Raw genomic sequence first — 8,179 nt, 5'->3', positions numbered from 1 at the left:
CCTAAACCCTAAACCCTAAATCCTAAACCCCACCCCTTAACTCTAAACCCTAAACCCTAAACCCCACTCCTAAACTCTAAACCTTAAATCATAAACTCTAAACCCTAAATCCTAAACCCTAAATCCTAAACTCCACCCCTTAACTCTAAATCCTAATGTCTAAATTAATTTACCATTGGGGTATAAATGTATATTTATCTCTTTTGATAAAACATTAAGTGTTATTTTGGTCATTTTTATTTTTAGATGCTATATTTGTGACAAAAATTTTTAAGTGCTATTCTAGTTATTTTCTCAAAAACAATTATAAAAAAAGTTTAAATTAGAAAAAATGTAATTTGAAAACATAAAAAAATCATTTTTAAAATTTTTAATGCTTTTATTTATTTAATTAATTATTTAAATGTATGTCAATGTCATTTAAATGTAAAATTTAAGACATACGTAAATGTATGTTAATACCATTTAAATGTACATTTATTTCTTATCCAATAGAAAAAAATATTGTTTGGATTAATAAAATTGATTTATATGTTCGCACCAATTTAATTATATATGTAATAATTTTTAATTTTTAATTAAATGTATATTTATTTTATTATATGTTAAAACATATAATACATAAATAATTTTTATATATAATGTTTATTCCGTGCTAACTATTATCTTAGTTAATGCAGAATCCAATAGTGATTTTTTTTTTAAAAGCCCACTTCCTTAATCATCTTTTGTTTGGGTCCGAAGAAGCCTAGTTCTGATATGTTGGTAAGAGAAGGGTTGATACCCTAGGTCATGCTTCTTCTTTTTCGTTCATGTCAATTCAGATAAAACAAAAAAAATTATTTTCATAAGGCGGCATAGGTGTAGCGGGCCATCGGTGTTGTTTGTAGTCTCCGACTTTACGAATCATATTGGTGGAGTCAGATATGAGACATGTAACCCAAGCCTTCTGCAGTGTCTCTTCTGTAGATCCACGGCGGTTCGGGTTTCTTCGAACTTGTAGCGTGGTGGTGGAGGTTAATCGGTGATGAGACGCGACGTAGGTTGTGCGACCTGCTTCAGATATGAACCGTCTGGCCTCCCAATACCTGAACAGCCAAACCTCGACGGTGGTGGTACAAAGGCCGGCTTTCAATTCATCAAGGAAAGCGGAGTTACCTTTTTTATTTCTACAGTTTTTAAATGGTAAGAATTAAGAGAAATAAGCCGATTAATTTCAACGAATGAAACTCACTTATTTATAGTTGGAGATTCACCCTAAAGAATCAAGGGGTGATGTTAATGAGAACCGTAATTACGACGATTCCACTTTTGTAACGTTCAGTGATTTCATTCGTCGGTAAGAAGAAGACTCTTCGATTAAAGGCTGACACTGGTTACAAAAAAAAGCATTTATTGAGGTATCAATAGAGGCATACGTGTCAGCTTGAGGTTACTCGACTTTCTGATTTGGACGCTGATGTGTTCTAAGCAGGAGAGAGCAAATTCTATTTTATATAAATAGACTAGGGTCGGTCCGCGCTACGCCCGGTTTTTTTATTTAAATATTAATTATAATCATATATTTATGTTATTTTGATATATAAATATTATATAAATATAAGTAGCTAGATAATTATAAAATTATTTTTAATTATTTATTGTTTTCTGTCTTATGAATTTCAATTAACCCAATTTCTTACAATAAAATTTTTCGTTGGTTTATTTATTGAATGAAACTTGTGTAGCTTAAAATCATGCATGCATTTAAGCTGAATCGAATCTAAACTAAACCGAAGTAAATCCGGTTATGTTCTGTCGCTTTTTCTTTGAAACAAAAGGCTCAAAAGAAAAAGACTCAATGGGAATAGAACACATTGCTTCCTTTCTATTTCCCTTTTAAGTTTAAAATTTGTATCTCATATCTCACCAACACGCATGTTTCTGCGCGTGCATGACACTTCCATTCATGTTAATTCCCAATAACTAATTAAAAACTGAAATAAAAACCTTTGATTGCTTCCCTTATCTTCTTATGATTCGTTCGGAGCAATCTTTGCTTTGATAATATCTATATTTCTTTGGACAAAAAAAAATTATATTTCTCTCTTGATCGAGTCATACCGGAATTGGGAAACCGATCTGATTTACTCGCCACCGCTTAAACTGTGGAATATTTTTTTTAATTGGCTCGATTTTCTTTTTTAATTTCTTCAGTGTTGTTGCTCATCATCCTCTTCCCTCTGCCTCATCATACTCTGCAAAACCCATCGCCAATAATTTTAAACTCTTGAATGTTATTGAGTTACCGGAGGTGGCGGCGAAATGAACCGTCACCGTTGATATCGCCTCCAACCAAGGAGAAGTCAGTAGCATTCAGAAACTCACGGTACACTCCTTCTTTTCCTTTTCGCTTCAAAAGTTTCAGTCTTTACATATATTTTTATTATAGTGGCTATCTCTCTGTATTTGGGCTATATCACGGTGTGAACAAAAAGCCCACTAAACCGTAAACAATTATGAAATGTAGCAGCCCACATCAAAAGTTAATGAAACGATGAGTTTTAGGCAAAGAAGACAGGTGTCGCACTCACAATCAACGACTTTATGACGTGGCGCAACAGGATGGAAGCAAACATTTTTTTATATATATAGATGTTACATAATAGTTTGAGAAAAAAATTGGTTGCACCTATTTTCCTTTTTTTATTCGCTTTGCCGACAGATAATCATTTCGGTTATTTTCAATGAAGCTCTAAAAAAGAAGGTTATGTTTTTAGTTCCGCCAATTTGAATTCGTTTTAGGTTTAACATAGGTTTTTAGAATCTATAAAATGGGATGAATAAAATTGAAAATTATATTATATTTTATCAATGTAAAATCAATTATAATGAGGTAAACAAAAAATCAAACTCAATTTTTTAAACAACTACCACCGTCAAATCACTAAAATAAAAACAACAAAAAATGTTATTTAATATTTCGTGTTATGTTTACGTTTTATTAAACTTGAAACATGTTCTTATATGTAAGAAAATAAATATAAAAATTACAAATACATAATAATTGATTTTAAAATTGCCAACATGTCATTATTTTAATTATTTCACCCCGCGTATCACCTAGTTAATCTCTTAAACTGAAACCAATATCTTTTTTTTTTCCAACCTTTTCTATTAGAAAAAGCTTTTTTTCCTCATTAGTAAGTATACGAGAACATCTTTATAAACTAAAAAGTTGATTCTAACGCCATCTTTTCTGGAATTTAAGTATTAAGAGGTGGTCCATCGAAAATAAAGCCGAAGAACACAATATACTGTTGCTATAGATTACTTTGCATACATTCATTTAGAATGGCATATAATGTCGCCTCACAGAGTATCTATCATACATGTAAGAACACTTTCATATTTATTTTCTCCCTCACAATTATTAATATAAAGTATATTATTTAATTCCAGGTAGATGTCAGCAAGCACCACCTTCTTTTCACTCTTGTCATTGAATTCTTATTACAACAGTACCTTAATGCTTGGATATCTAAATTATAGCGTACAATACACGAAGATATTAGTTAGAGAAAGGAAACATTTAGGTTCTACGTCCTCCACGATCATTATGATAACGGCCGCCCTCCACACGGAGAGACCAATATCAAAGACTAAAATCTGGCAGGCTCTTAAACGAAAAAACTGATCTGCCATACTCTTAATGAATATAGAGTTCTCTTCATTTAATTGTTACTTCTTTTTTAGTGTGGTTAATGTCAACTATACCATTATTTTGTCTAGCCAATCATGTGTTTTTCTCGTATTTATCTGTCTTGTCCCTTTTCTTCCCTATCCTCTCCGATTCGGCCTGTTATTTCTCTCTCTTCCCGATCACCATTTTCGCGGACGCTTAGTTTACATTAGATGCAATTCGTACCCGACACTAAATTAAACAAATGTTGATGAATTAAAAGTGTACATTCATACCGGAACTAAATTTAGTACTACATGTGAACCCAACACTAGATTAAACAGTATAAGTTTCCCAATTGATTCAGTTCGTACCTAGTACAAATGGTATAACTTTGTATAACTTGGTACAACTATAGTGGTACAAATGGTATAACTTAGTATTAGTTTAACCGTAAAACTGTAAAACTTATATAACTAGAATAGTAAAACAGTATAAACAAGTGAAATTATGGTATTATAAAACTTAAATAGTTCATGAAAATATGCATTATATTAAACGGTTAAAATAAGAATATTTTATCATTATATTAGATGTAATAAGATTATTATATTAGATGATTATACTAGATGTAATAAGATGATCATATATTACAAAATCTTGATATTACATCCAAACTTGTAATAAGTTGTATATTACAAAACGTATATAGAGAATTCTGAAAAATAAGCATGAAAATAAGCATTATATCATCTCATTCCTCATTCTTTCATCACCGAAAGGATGATTTGACAACAGGAGACGAGTCCGAGAAACCCATCAATAAGGAAGCTAAAATCGAACCCACAATGTACGACTTAGTAAAACTTGTTGAAAGTACAAAACTTTGGATAACTTATTAAAAATTCAACTGATATCGACTTCATAGAACTTGGTTAGTAATATTTTAACCGTAAAAAATAGATTAGTAAAACTGTAGAAGAAAACAGAAAAAATGAAAATTTGATAGCAGACAACTTATATATTTCATGAGATTAATTATGTTATTAGATGGTTAGATGAGAATTGATTATAGGAAACTGAATATACGTAACACTACATGTTAAGCATTACATGTTTCCCCATTGGTTCAATTGGGAATTTTATTTATTATTTTGCAAATGTAAAACTTTGACTTCGGAAAGTAAAACTTCGAATTTAAAATTCGTTTTAATTAAATTACCGCCCAGTTTTGCCTCCTATTTTCTAAACACGCGTATAGTCATGGCAGTATGTTGTAAAGTATAAAAACAATTTTAACAGTTTTACCATTTCTACAATCCTCCTGATCCTCTCAAGTCTCAACCCCATTTTCCCTCATCTCAATTCTCTCTCTCTATTTTCATAATGACCAATCGGTTGGGTTCCAAGAGCGGTGGATGGACAAGAGTCAGAACTCATGGGATCCCTACGAGGTGTAGCTGCTGAAATGGTGTCACTGAGCTCATCTCCAAATCCGATCCGAACCCTTTCCGCCGATATTATCTATTTCGCTATGCGGCCCAAAGGAAGGTAAAACCTTTCAACGTTAGTTATTAGTGTATAAAGATGTCTAAACCGGCATTATTTTACTATTGTTTATAGCTTGTGAGCAAAAATAATCTCTTCAAATGGGTCGATGAGACATTCACTGATGAGATACAAAAGTTGGAAATACAAGTTCGTGTCCTAGAAGAAGAACTTGAAGTCATTAAGGCGACCGTGAGAATTGAAGGACCCAATAATGGGAGGATAGTTGTAGGTTGTTGTTTGATTCCTATTGTCTTAGTTCTGGGGATTTGATTGTACAAGTAATTTGAACTTCTATCAAATTAATGAAATTATAAATTTTTGGTTGTTATAATTAACAGTTTGGTTGTAAAACGAATAACTGAGTGAAACTTAGTGAAATTTAGTGAAACTAGCAAAATTTGAAAGAAAAAAAATAGAAATGGAGGTAAAAATTGTGAGTCAAATTCAGAAGAAGTTAAACCGATGAGAAATGTTGTTTGTGTTTTGTTCATAGCAAAAACAAAAAGTAAGGATTTTGAATAGCCGAATTTATAAGAAAAAAGAGAATTCAAAGAAGTTAAACCGATGATAAATGTTTTTGTGTTTTGTTCAAATCCAAAACAAAAAGTATAATTGCGTGGAACTTTGTGAAACTGGTAAATTTCCCCAAATTCAAAGAAGATAGAATTTGATTCTAAAGTTAACTTGTTTGCTTGTTTACAATTGACTGATAAAAGTATAAACATATTAGAACTGTTTTGTGATTCAAATCGAAAACAAAAATTGTGGTGAAAATTTTGTGATACTTGTTTGGTTGTTTACGAATATTACCTTATACTTTTATGGCTTTTATCTGAATGTTGGCCTCCTTTTATCAAAAACGTATATATTTGACGAATTAAGCTATATAATTACATGGTTAGACGAGAGATATTGTATAAAGTTTAATCTAAGTGGTATAACTATAACATAATTCTCGAGTCCAGTACAACTAAAGAAAAAGGAAAAAATCTGAAAGTAAAACTTTGAAAATATTAGTAAAATTGCAAACTTGGTAAAACTTATAGAATTCGGGGTGGGGAGGGGGAATTTGAAAATTTTGAATTGGCGCCCAAAACAAAAACCCCAAAATGAGACTTTCTCTCCATCCCATCTCTGAAATCTTCAGTTCATTTCATAACTTTCCTTCTCTCTCTCAAGGGTTCTCTCTCTATCTCTCTCTCCTCTCACATCACGAACCGAGATCTAAAAATTTACGGCATGGATCCATGGGATGAGAAAATGAACAAGAGGGAGAAGACGATGAGGAACACTTCGACATGATTGGGTATGTAAGAGATGTGATCTACGGGATTCCAAGCCGTTGCCCACGTGGGGAACGAGTCATCGATGAGGTCTCTCCAAACCCGAAGTATCCAACAGATGTTGATACTTTTCCTGGGAGTAGATACTTCACCTGCAAGGACTTTGAGGCAATCTGACTAACTTTGATTCCTTTTAGATTTTGTTTTGTTAAAAGGGATATAACCGAGATTTGAGTTTTACTTGAAGAACGATGGCCTCCACTTTCGTCAACCATGGGTTATCGGTGTCTAGGAAGAGGTTCATCGGTTAAGAAATCATATGAATAAGATGGCTGACGAGATTGCATAGCTTAATGAGCTTATGTCTCGTGTTCCATGAGCTTCGTTGTATGAATTTATGTTCTATGTTTCTTTTCTTAAGACTTGTCTATGGTTAACTTGTTTAACCATTTCTTATGTTGTTATTGTTTAGACTAGTCTACACTTAACTTCTATTCGGACCTTAGCTGTTTCGATTCGTTAATTACTTCTGAATTGTACTACTTTTAAGCTGAACACAACAAAAAGTATTTCTAAATTGAACGAAGTATTACAAAACAGAATTGGTCTTTCTAAATTGAACGAAGTATTACAAAACTGAATTAGTACATCAGTCGATTTATCAGAAGAATAAATGAACTGGTTGTGTAACCATAAATTAATAAATGGTTTGGTTGTACTTACATCACTCTATATAATAAATGGTTTGGTTTGTGTTACATCAATCAATCAAGGGATTTAATATTACAGAGTAAATGAGGCAAAAAAGTTTGAAAAATGAACTGATTGGGTGTGAGTCCCGATAATGCGCATTCATTTCGGACACATCTATAATTAGCCTCCTCCTCATCAGAGTAAGAAACATCTCGAGAACAATTATCCTTACAAGTAAGTGTTTACAAGCGTTTCATCTCTCTCTTTCTCATCTCATATTCGATATAATTTGATTGTTGTTAGTTTCAGGTTAAGATGTCTGGCACAGCAGAAGATATTTACAAGATAGGAAAAACAGCAGCCACTGAACACTATCGGGCCATATTTCAGATAGTGAAGGATCATGATAAAGAGAATAATAAAAGGCACAAATCCGAAATCGAGAAGCACTCTATTTCAGATCAAATAGAGTTTCTTGAAGAGATTATGGAGAAAAGGGTGTCTTGCTTCAACATCGTGGAAGAGAAGGACAAAATCGAAGTCCCATATATAGACTGGGACAAGCTGGGGGAGCCCTTCATGTCCAAGCCCTTAGTGGCCCCTCCTCCTTTATCAAAACGTTTTAATATTTATGTTTTTATATTTACTTTTGAAACCTGAAAACATTGACGTTACCAGTTTTGTAAACCGGATTATATTATAAGTTGCTTTTATGGATATTATTGTTGAAAAATAAACTTGATTTGGATAAACATTATTGGGTTAATCATGTGTTGATCCAAAATTTAACCCAAATTCTAGAAATATTCTCCACCTTCTTAGAATAAAAATCTAGATGTTCTCATAGAATTATCTAGATAATTATAATAAAAAATCTTAGATATTATGGTAGAATTCTCTAGATTTAGGATTAAAATATATAAGATATTTTGTATTTAGGAGGTTATAAATACCTCCACTCCCCTTTCATTTTGTATCACCAAGAAGTATC

General features: G+C 32.2%; 1 long non-coding RNA gene across 1 annotated transcript; it reads left to right on the top strand.

Moving 5' to 3' along the window:
• Positions 1–7,251: 7,251 nt before the first annotated feature.
• On the top strand, positions 7,252–7,907 carry LOC106320923. Its single transcript, XR_001265954.1, has 2 exons — positions 7,252–7,422; positions 7,492–7,907. It is a non-coding gene; the product is annotated as an uncharacterized LOC106320923 (long non-coding RNA).
• The last annotated feature ends 272 nt before the right edge of the window (positions 7,908–8,179 follow it).

This window comes from Brassica oleracea, unplaced genomic scaffold (genome assembly GCF_000695525.1).
Source record: "Brassica oleracea var. oleracea cultivar TO1000 unplaced genomic scaffold, BOL UnpScaffold01129, whole genome shotgun sequence".
NCBI lineage: Eukaryota > Viridiplantae > Streptophyta > Magnoliopsida > Brassicales > Brassicaceae > Brassica > Brassica oleracea.
The sequence above is the reverse complement of the archived record's forward strand: the minus strand, read 5'-3'. Positions and strand labels throughout refer to the sequence as shown.